This window comes from Notamacropus eugenii, chromosome 1 (genome assembly GCF_028372415.1).
Source record: "Notamacropus eugenii isolate mMacEug1 chromosome 1, mMacEug1.pri_v2, whole genome shotgun sequence".
NCBI classification, from domain to species: Eukaryota; Metazoa; Chordata; class Mammalia; order Diprotodontia; family Macropodidae; genus Notamacropus; species Notamacropus eugenii.
In genome coordinates this window covers 654,469,481-654,480,714 of record NC_092872.1, presented here as the reverse complement: position 1 = coordinate 654,480,714, position 11,234 = coordinate 654,469,481, and positions in this window count along the sequence as shown.

Genomic DNA, 11,234 nt, shown 5'->3' with positions numbered 1-11,234 from the left:
TGGTTATATTGGAGACCATGCACCTGGGCACACTTTCTGAAGCATAGAGGACAAGGACAGATGCCCATCCAGAAGTATATGCCCAAATCTTTCAATTGTCTCAGAGGTAGGGAATTGGGAAAACTTCAGGTATTTTTTGTTTTGCTTTTTTGTCTTGTTTTGTTTTATTTGTTTTAAGAGGATTACTCCCAGATTCTCCTTTATGGAAGAAGGAACTTCCAGCCTCCATGCCTATAATGGGTTAATTCTTTTCAATTTCCAAAAGTTCATCTTTGGGTTCCTTTTTCACAAAATTAGGAAAAAATAGTTTCTCTAAAGAAGTTAGAAAGAAAAAGCTGGTGTTCTTTTGCAAAACTGTTTGGCCTCAATATGACCTAGAGGGCCACAAAGCATGACACATTTTGAGGACTTTACAATATGATACTATCTTATAGTTAAACTGTCACCTAGAAGGAAAATGGATAGAAATTTCCTACATAATGACCTTCACTGAGCTTTCTCAGAACTCTGTACTCAGGAAAGATTTCAAGATGCATGTAAACAGAGTTGCCCAATTAGAGGCAATGGGGGTTACCTTGACATTTTGGATGCCCCCTTCCTTATGGTCCCCAGTCTTAGGTCCCATTCCTTCTGCTCCCCAACCTTCCCCAACTCTGCTTGCTTCCCATGCCCCACATCCTTGGCCACCCCTTCTCTCCCCTGGTTTCCCTTCCTTTTTCCTCTTGTCCAACCCAACTCATTTCCATTCTCTTTCACTTCCTCAGTTTCTACTTCTTTCACACCCCATGGCAGTTCCTGCATCTCCTTCCCAGGCCCCTATCCCCTTAGTGACCCCTGCTCAGTTCCCAGACACTGGTTCGGCTGAAATGCCTCCCTCTGTATCCCCTCCCCCTGAGGCAATACCCACTCAAGTCTCAGGTCCCACCCCCATGACAATCTCTGGGGTATCTCCCCCTCTGATCCCTGTCCCTCCTCAGGTAGCAGCTGACCTTTTCCTCTGCCTGCCAGATCTCCACCCTTGATTCTATCAAAATATCTATGCCCAAATCTCTTACTCTTAAACTAACCTAGCCCTCCATTGTCTGTTCCCATGAACATCTCCCTAAACCCCTCCACCACTCATCCCAGCCTACTTGGCTACCCCTAGATCCTTCCCACAGTCTTACTCTATATAAAGTCCTTCTTGTCTCCATGAAGGTGCTTAGATTCAGTCTGTGTTTGATTGGTCCAGCCTGCTTGTTAACATAAGCATGACAAATATTCCTTAAACTCCTTTTTCTTAAGAGTTTACCCAATATGGTAAATATTTAATAAACTTTGTTTTTCTCTTTGGCTGCAAGAAGGCTTGGGTTAGCTTTATTCAGGCAGAACCTGGCACCTCTAAACCCTGTAGGGATCTCAGCATTCCTAAACCCCAAATAGCAACAACAGGGAAAACTATAACACAAACTCAGAAGAAGAAAACAAAGTCAAAACTACTACATTCAAAGCCTCAAAGAATTGTTCTTTAGATGAAACATATATTGAAAGATTTCGAAGATCAAATAAGAGAGGTAAAGGAAAATGTGAAGAGAAATGAGTGACACAAAAAAGGCATGAAAAACAAGTTGATAGATTGGTAAAGGAGGCACAAAAAATAAAGAAGAAAATTAACACTTTAAAAAACAATAGACCAAATGGTAAAAGAGGCACAAAAATTCACTGAAGAGAAAAATTCCTTAAAAAGCAGAATTGGTCAAAGGGAGAAAGAGATGCAGAAATTCACTGAATAAAGCAACTTCTTAAAATTAGAATTGGGCAGGTGGAAGCTAATGACTCCATGAGACATCAAGAAATAAACAAAATCAAAAGAATCAAAAACTAGAAGAAAATTGGAAATATCTGATTGAAAAACAACTCACCTGGAAAACAGATCCAGGAGGGAAAACTTAAGAATGTATTGTATTACCTAAAATCCATCATTAGAAAAATAGCCTTTAGATTATCTTTCATGAAATTATTCAAGAATTGAAGGAATTCACAAAATTGGAGGAAAACATTCACAGACAAACACTCAGAAAGGATGTGATTATGTTGGAATACTACTGTAGTGTAAGAAATGATGTGGTTGTTTTAGAAAGACATGGAAAGACTTGGACCTATGAGGGAAGATATTATCCTCCTCTAGAAAAAGATTACAAGTGGCAATTTGCATAATGCAGTTGTATATATGTGTGTGTGTGTGTGTGTGTGTGTGTGTGTGTATGTGTGTGTGCATGTGTGTGTATATGTGTGTATATATGTATATATTTATAGATATCTATGTATATGTTGATATATTCATTTATAATTGTAACCTTCTTTAGGGTAAGGGAGAAGGAGGGAGAGGGACAAAAAAAGGAAATGTGCAAAATGGAGAACAAAGAAAACTTAGAATAAATTAAAAAAATGTGTAGAATTTATTATGCAGGGTTTTTTGAGCAAATACTCACAAATAATATTTTGTGAGTAGTGGTATATGCTCCCTGGGGACTCAAATAACCAATTTCAGTTTGGCAGTGCTGCTATTCCTTCCCTCCTCCTCCTTCTCTTCCTTGTCCTGCTCTTATTTCTCTTCCTCCTTTTTCTCCCCTCCTTTGTTTGCTCCTCTTCTCTCTCTGCTCACGTGGGGTACCATACCCTTACATATGGGTGTTCTTTCCAAAGGAACAAAACTTTTGATTACTTATATTTACCAAGATACGTTGAGATTCTAGTGTTAGATTCAACTCCCCCTTATTTATTCTAGCCTTGTTTTTACTAGGCTTTGTTAAAGGTCATTGACATTCAAATGGAGCTATTTGACTATACCTTTAAACCCAAATCACTCTGGCTCACACTGCCCAAGTCTCACTTACTCATTGTTTGACTTTTGATGACTCAGAGGGAATTTAAAAAGAAATTGTTTCTGTCCTGGCCACAAGCTCTGAGGTCTTCCCCTTCCAGATAGGATCTTTTGCAAAAAAGAAAATAAAAGAAAAATTGGCCACCTTTTGCCTCAGTTCTTGCCTAGCCTTTATTCTCTGAATTAGTGTTGTCTCAGACAGATTGAGAACTGGGAAAGAACTTATCTTTAAAAGGCCAGAATATCTCACTGAATCTGGCGCCATTACTAGTCATCCTGACCAATTTCTTGACCCTGCTCTCAGTCGTCTCTGAAGGAGAGAGTGAAGTTGATAATTTTGCACAGTCAAAAGCAAATGCACTTGCAAGTTAAGACATCACTCTGCTGGTGTCATTGGTCCTCTTTGAGAACAAAGGATGAACATCAATTTCTTGAAATGGAAATTTATTGTTTTATACTGAATCTTCTATTATGTTCTACTGTGTACATGAACCTGCTCTTTTATCTTTTCTAATTTTGTATTTGAGGCTAAATGAATGAAATAATACAACAAAAAGAAACTATCAAGGAAGATTGTCCTTATATTCTAAAGCCAGAGGGTAAAATAAAAATTGCAAAGATAAATCTACTAATTACCTCCTGAAAGAGATCCCAAAATAAAAACCCCCAAGAACATTACAGCCAAATTCCACAGCAATTAGGTTAAGAAAAATATATTGCATTTGATGAGGTTTGAGGAGGTTCAGTGACCATCCAAAGACCCCAAATACAGGAGAGAGATATCTGGAATGAATTCACAAATTTATTCATTCTTTAAGTCAAGGTGGCAAATGTTTGTTTTTTTTATTGTTTGTTTGATTTTTTTGTTTTGTTTTGTAACACCAATATAGTGGGCAGAAATCCTTACAGAACTTGCATTCCTTATGGAACTTGCAACTTAACAAGAGTGATGGTAAAGCTTGTATGGAAAAAGTAGTAGATTATCTGGCAGATATGCTAATTAGGTAATAATTTACACAATCTTGGTCACTGATGTCATTCACTACTGGAAACGAGAGAAAGGGGTTCCTCAGGGGTGTATTTTTGGTCTATTACTTCTGTAGCAAGATAGCTTTTAGAGTTGATATCTATAACTTGATCTCTGAATTGAATTTTGCAACTTTGGGTATCAATAAATGATGATTCTTTGATTACAAGATAATCCTGTTTTTACCAGAGAATTTGTTAAGATGTCAGCTTGTTCTTGTGATGGGGAAAGATAGTTTGTTTTATTAGGACCCACTAATGAGTGATGGTCTAGAAAAATAATTTGTCTTAGTAGGACCCACTCCAAAGTTTTTGCTAGTAAGAGATAGTTTTTTGAGGCTAGGAAGAAATGTGATCTTGGAAATGGCGTATAAGCACCCCTCACAAAGAGACAAAAAGAAACAAATCAAATATCATGGAGCCATAATAAGATTAACACAAGATTTAGCAACTTCTAACTTACAGGACTAGCAGGAATATAACACTTTGTTCCACAGGACAAAATAGGAGAAGTCCTTGGGAGCCACTGAATCAGCAATAACAGCTACGACTTCTATAGTTCTCAGCCCACAGATAGTAAGGGAGTTGAAAAATTGGTCAGGAAAAGAAAACAGGACTCTTGTTCCTGGTATTGGGGGAAAGATTCTGTTGTTTTACCCAAATTCAGATCTGGGTTGCGGTCTTGAATGGCACTTATGGGGCAAGGAGGAGCACTAGCACACCAAATCATGTGATCACAGTAGAGCTAAGATCATTTTCATGGTAACAGGACAGAAAGGAGTGCTTGTGGTTTCTCACAGAGCAGAGCATATGCGAGGATAGTAATAAATACCTCTCTTTAGATCAAACCCCCTTGGAGTAATTTAAAACAGAGAAGTGTCTAAAAGAATCTCTGAAAACAGCTGCACAAAATCCTCTGAAGTTAGTGATAGTACACTCTTCACCCTGGAAGCAGAGCCCTACTTTTTAAAAAAGAGTTCAAAATCAGGTAACAGGCTGGGAAAGTGAGCAAACAGCAGAAGAAAATTCTGATAATAGAAAGTTACAGTGGTAGCAAGGAAGATCAAAACACACAATCCAAAGAAGATAACAAAGTCAAAGCTCCTAAACTGAAAACCTACAAGAAAATTATAAGTTAGTCTTAGCCCATGGAAGAGTGCTCTAAAAGGATTCTGAATGTCAAGTAAGAAAAGTAAAAGAGAAATTGGGAAAAGAAAAAGAGAGTGATGAAAGAAAATCATGAAAAATGAGACAAAAGCTTGATAAATGGGACACACACACACACACACACACACACACACACACACACTGAGGAAAATAAGTCATTAAAAAACAGACTAGACCAAATGGTAAATGAGGTACAAAAAGCCAATAAAAAGAAAAATTCCTTAAAAAGCAATATTGGCCAAAAGGAAAAAGAGGCACAAAAATTAACAAGAGGTTGGGGGGAACTCCTTAAAAAGCAGAATTTCCCAAATGGAAAAGGAGGTAAAAAGCTCACTGAAGGAAATAATTCCTTAAAAATTAGAATGTAACAGATGGAAGATAAAGACTTTATGAAAAAATCAAGAAACAATTAAACAAAAGAAAAAGAATGAAAAAAATAGAAGGTAATGTGGAATATTTCATTGGAAAAAATAACTGGCCTGAAAAATAGATCCAGTAGAGATAATCTTTAAAAAATTGGATTACCTGAAAGCCATGATCAAAAAAAGAGCCCAGATATCAAGTTTCAAGAAATTATCAAGGAAAACTCTCTTGATATTCTAGAACCAAAATGTAAACTAGAAATGGAAAAAAAGAATCTACCTATCAACTCCTGGGAGATCCCGACATGAAAACTGCCATGATTCTTATAGCCAAATTTTGGATGCCCCAGGTGTAGAACTAATGCAATATTCACAGCAACTATTGCAGTCATGAATATGCTGGCACAGTTCTGAATTGCAAAATACAACAGATTCTCCACATGGAACACAGAATCAAAACATTTATTCAAACACTGGAAAGTTGAATCCCAACACCAGAAACAGAAATGTATCACAAGAAGAAGAAATATATACACAATAACAATTCATAGGACTAAACTTTCCACAAGCCTTCCCTCTGTTAGGGCTTTCCCTTAGACAAATCACAAACAGGCTCCCTTAAACAAAATCACAATCAAGCTCTCCCACTCACTTTAGTTGCTGTGTTTTCTAGCTTTGATTACTCCCTGACATAACTTCTCAGCTCTGCTCTCTCACTCACACTAAATCAGCTGCCTTTCTCAATTGTTATTGTTGTCTGACTGACTTCTTCCCTGTTCTACTCTAGTTCTGCCAGTTCCTGTCCCACACTTCTTTCTCCACCCTGTCCTATTCCATGCAACTTGACTCAAGTGACTCAGGTTTCCATGTGACTTAAGCAGGTCACATGGGCCTATTAACGAATAAGAAAGATCTTCCCACTAAAAAGCAAAATTATATTAACAATAAGCAAATGCATTATCAATACATTTGACCTGAAAATCTTTCTTATACATTACATAGATCAAGGGGACAACAAAAAATAATCTTATAAAGCAGTATCTTAAGTAACTTGTGTCAAAAGAAATTTGCAACAATATAAGAGAGATATCATAAAATAAGCACAAAAAAGTCTTAGGGTGGCAATTGAGCATAAACACCCCATCATTCCCCACTTGAATGAATGGGGCCCAAAATCTTGAGGTAAGTGGTGAAGGTATCTTCTTTCATAGCTACTTCTTGCTGAGATTAGACACAGAACTGTCTCTGCCCCAAGAGGTCCCATTTGAGGGGTCACTTCTTTAGCTGGTATATGGAACTTGGTCAATACTAGGTCCAGGGGTGGCACATCACATTTATGGGTGGGGGAGATAGCTGGCTTGAACAATCAGGCATCTGCAGGTGGAGGGTACTAAACCTGCAGAAAAAATTCTAATGAACAAGGTGAACAGACAAAAAGAAACAAGGAGAAAATAACCAGAAGCAGGGTATTTTATAAGATCAGCCATGCTTCTTGAGTCCAATGTAGTTCAACTCACTATCATAGCCTCATCTACTGTTGTTTACAGTTTTCTAATTTCTAGTTTTGGGGTCATCATGGTGACTAGAGATACACGTTTTCCATTTGAGCTGGGTACTGGCCAATATCCTATTTTCCCTGCAGGGGGCAAATTTTGATGCAATGTTTCAGGAGGATCTGTAGGGGCATTTCTTATTTATCTACTCAGTCTAATATCAAGCACCTCTTCTCAGTATATTCTGTATAGCTCATTATTTAGAATGTCATTTATTTTTCCAAAATCTAGACCCAGCTCTCAACAGAGCAGTAAACAATTCATTTTTTGTCAATCAATTCTGACTGAATCTGCTGGTTGTTTACACTTCTCTATCAAGGAAATTTGTCTTTTCCACTGATTCTCGCCATCCAAGACATTAATGTTTCTCCCACCCATTAAGTAAACAGACTCAAAATATCTGTCACCTCCTGCTGAACAGAATCCTCAACTACCTTCCCAAACGCTGTATGCCCTTTGGATTCTTCTGTTTTCTCCTTAGTACTGGGTGTGCTTCTGCCTGATAAGTCTCCCATGCATTCTGTACAGGTTTTTGGGCCCCAATAAAGTATCTTGTTAACTTTTTTTCTTCTTTTTGTCGGTTAAAATAACAACAGTTTTTCTTCTACCACCTGAGACTTTCTAGGTTGCTCATCTAAAAGAGAGTTTGAATGATGCAGCATAAAAAGCTTCTCATAAAAATAGCCAACTCCCTTTCCATCTGAGTTTTCTCTTTTCCAGCTACTAGTCTCTGCTTTTAAACATAAGGTGATAACTTGTTAGCAAGCCCCAGTCTCTCCTACATACACTTATCAGTTATTTCCCTAGTTTTTTTGATATTCCTTGAAAATATCTTTCTAATTCTCTGGGTATTCTCTTGTGTAGTTTCAGTTCCCAGTTTTCACAAAGTCCTTTGCTTTTAGCCCATACTTTCACAAGGGGGGAATAAGGTAAGTTCTCCCATATTGGATATTTTTCTCTGTAAAGCCTTTCTGCCTCCAAATAGAGGTCTGATACTTCGTGATCCCATTGTCGCTGCCATTTGTAGAACCAACACAATATTCACAGTGCCTATGGTAGACATGAATATGCCAGCACAATTGTGAATCATAAAATACAATAGACTCTCCACACAGAAGACAGAACCAAAATATTTATTCAAATACCAGAAAGCTGAATCCCAACACAAGAAAGATAAATCCATCACAATAACAAAGAAATCTACACACAATAACAATGCAGAAGACAACACTTTCCCCAAGCCTTCTCCTTGGTAGGGCCTTTCCACAAGTCAACTCCCTTAAACACAAATAAGCTCTCCCACTCACACTAGTTGCTGACTTTCCCTGCTCTGATTGCTCTCTAACTTCCTTTCATCTATGTTCTCCCTCCACCTCTTCCTATTCTACCTTTCCTATTTCATTCATTCTTGTTCCATGTGATTTGACTCATGTGACTGAGGCTTCCATTTAACCTGAGAAGGTCTATTAATGGATGGGAAAGATCTTCCCATTAAGAAGCAATCACATTAACAATAAGTAGAAATGTATTATCAATACATTAGATTAAAGAGAAAACATTGAGAGCAGCCAGAGAGAGAAAAAAAATCAAGTGTAATGGAGCCACACTCATGGTAACACAAGATTTGGCAGATTCTACATGAAATAATCAGAGGGCTTAGAATATGATGGTCCAGGGAGCAAAGGACCTAGTATTACAACCAAGAATCACCTACTGAGGAAAAGTGTGTGTAATCCTCCAGGGGAAAAAATAAACATTCAGTGAAATAGAGGACTTCCAAGCATTCTCAATGAAAAGATCTAAACTGAATCAAAAATTTGACTCAAGAGAAGAATTAAAAGGTAAACAGGAAAAGAAAATCATAAAGAAAAAAGACCAAATGGTTTACAAACTTAAATGGGAAGATGACATTTGTAACTCATAAGAACATTCTCATTAATTGCGTAGTTAGGAGTAAATCTAAACAGAGGGTACTGGTATGTGATGAATATAAATGGATGATATCTGAAAAATAAATAATAATAAGGGCTGAAAGGTGAATGTATTGGGAGGAGAAAAGGTGAGGTCTAACTGAGCATGTCATCTCACATAAAAGCAACAAGAACAGATTTTAGAGTGGAGGGGATTAAGGGATTTTTGAGTGTATGAATCTTATTCCCATCAGAATTGGCTCAAAGAAGGAATAACATACACATTCACTTGATACTGGACCTCTTTCTTACCCTACAGAAAAGTAGGAAGGGAAGGGGATAAGAAAAGGGGGTGGGGAGTTGATAAAAGGGAGGGCAGATTGGGGAAGTGAGTAGTCAGAAACAAAACCCTTTTGAAGAAAGACATGGTGAAAGGAGTTAGAGAGTCGAGTAAATGGAGGATAAGATGGAGGGAAATACATTTAGCAAGAGTAAAATTTAAAAAAATTAAAACAAGTTTCTCTGATAAAAGCCACATTTTTTCAACATATAGAGAACCAACTGAAATTTACAAAAACCTTACAGCTGTTCCCAAATTGATGAATGATCTAAAGACATGAACAGTTTTCAGAGGAAATAACCAAAGCTATCTAATCAGTTGGTTGTTGTCCTTCATTCTCGAAGAGGACCAAAATGACTTCACCAGGATAAAGTAAAGTTTCAATGTGTACAACTGTGGCCAATCAGACCAATACACTTCAGAATGCTTCACCACAGATTGGGCACAGAAAGTCCATGTGAATATTTGTGGTGGTTAGTCCAAATTTGCACATCCTACTTTTACTTTGTGCTGTTTCAGTTCTGCTTTGCTGACAGAGCTTTGTTGATAGAGCTGCTTTCTGATGTGGGCATGCTATGCTCAGTGGTACTTTGCCAGTGTCTCCCATGTCACACAATCAAATCCAAAGTTCTTGAGAGACACTTGTATCGCTTCTTCTGACCACCATGAAATTGCCTGCCCATGTGAGTTCTCCATAAAATACTCTTTTTGGCAAGCATACATTTTGCATTTGAACAACAAGGCCAGTCCATTGGATTTGCACTCTCTGAAGCATAGTTTGCAAGCCTGGCAGTTTCATTCAAGCAAGGATCTCAGTGCCTAGCACCTTATCCTGCCAGGTGATCTTCAGAATCTCCCTATTAGAGTTCAAATGGAAGCGATTCAGTTTCCTGGCATGGCACTGGTAGAATGTCAGCACAACAGCTCTGTAGACCTTCACTTTGGTGGCCAATCTAATACCTCTTCTGACTTTTCGTCAGAGCCTCCCATACAGTGAGCTAGCTCTGATAATGCATGCATCAACCTCATTATCAATGTGTACATCCCTGGAAAGAACAGTACCAAGGTAAGTGAACTTTCCACAGCATTCAGAACTTTTCCATTTGTTATAGTCAATGGTTACAGGTACGGATAGTATGGTGGTGGCTGATGGAGCACCTGTGTTTTCTTGGTGTTAATTATTAGGGCAAAATTAGCATAGGCAGCAGAGAATTGATCCATACTTCGTTGCATCTCAGATACAGGGGCAGCAGTGAGTGCACAATCATCTGCAAACAGAAAATCATTCACCATCACTATGTCTACTTTGGTCTTGGCTTGTAGCATTTTAAGAATTTACCGTCAGTACAGTAGCTGACCTTGATGATGTATTCATTGTCACTGAAAACATTTGACAACATGACTGAATACATCATGCTAAAAAGCATGAGAGCAAGCACATAGCACAGTTTCACTCCATTGGTGACTGGGAAGGCATGAGAGCATTGCCCACAATCCAGATTCGGGGAAAACATGCCATCATAAAATTAATGTACAATACTGATGAACTTCACTGGGCAACCAAATTTTGACATAATTTTCCATAAGCCCTTTCCATAAGCCCTCATGACTAATAGTGTGAAAGGCTTTAGTCAGATCTACAAAAATTTTTTACAGACCTCTGCTGTGCTCCTAGCATTTCTCCTGGAGTTGTCAGATACTAAACACCATATTAACTGTTCCTCAGCCCTTTCTGAAGCCACACCAGCTCTCAGTTATATGACCATTTTCCAGGTGAAAGATCAGCCCATTAAGGAGGATTCTAGAAAGAATCTTGCCAGCAATGACTAAGAGAGAGACCCCCAACCCCCACAATTGTCACAGGGCAATCTATTCCTTTTACATTTATAGAGATGGACAGTGCTAGGCGTCCTTGAGCTCCTGGGGGATAACTTCTTCTTGCCACATAACCTGGAAAATTTCAGTCAGCTTTTGTATGAGCAGTGGTCCCCCTGCCTTCTAAATCTCAGCTGC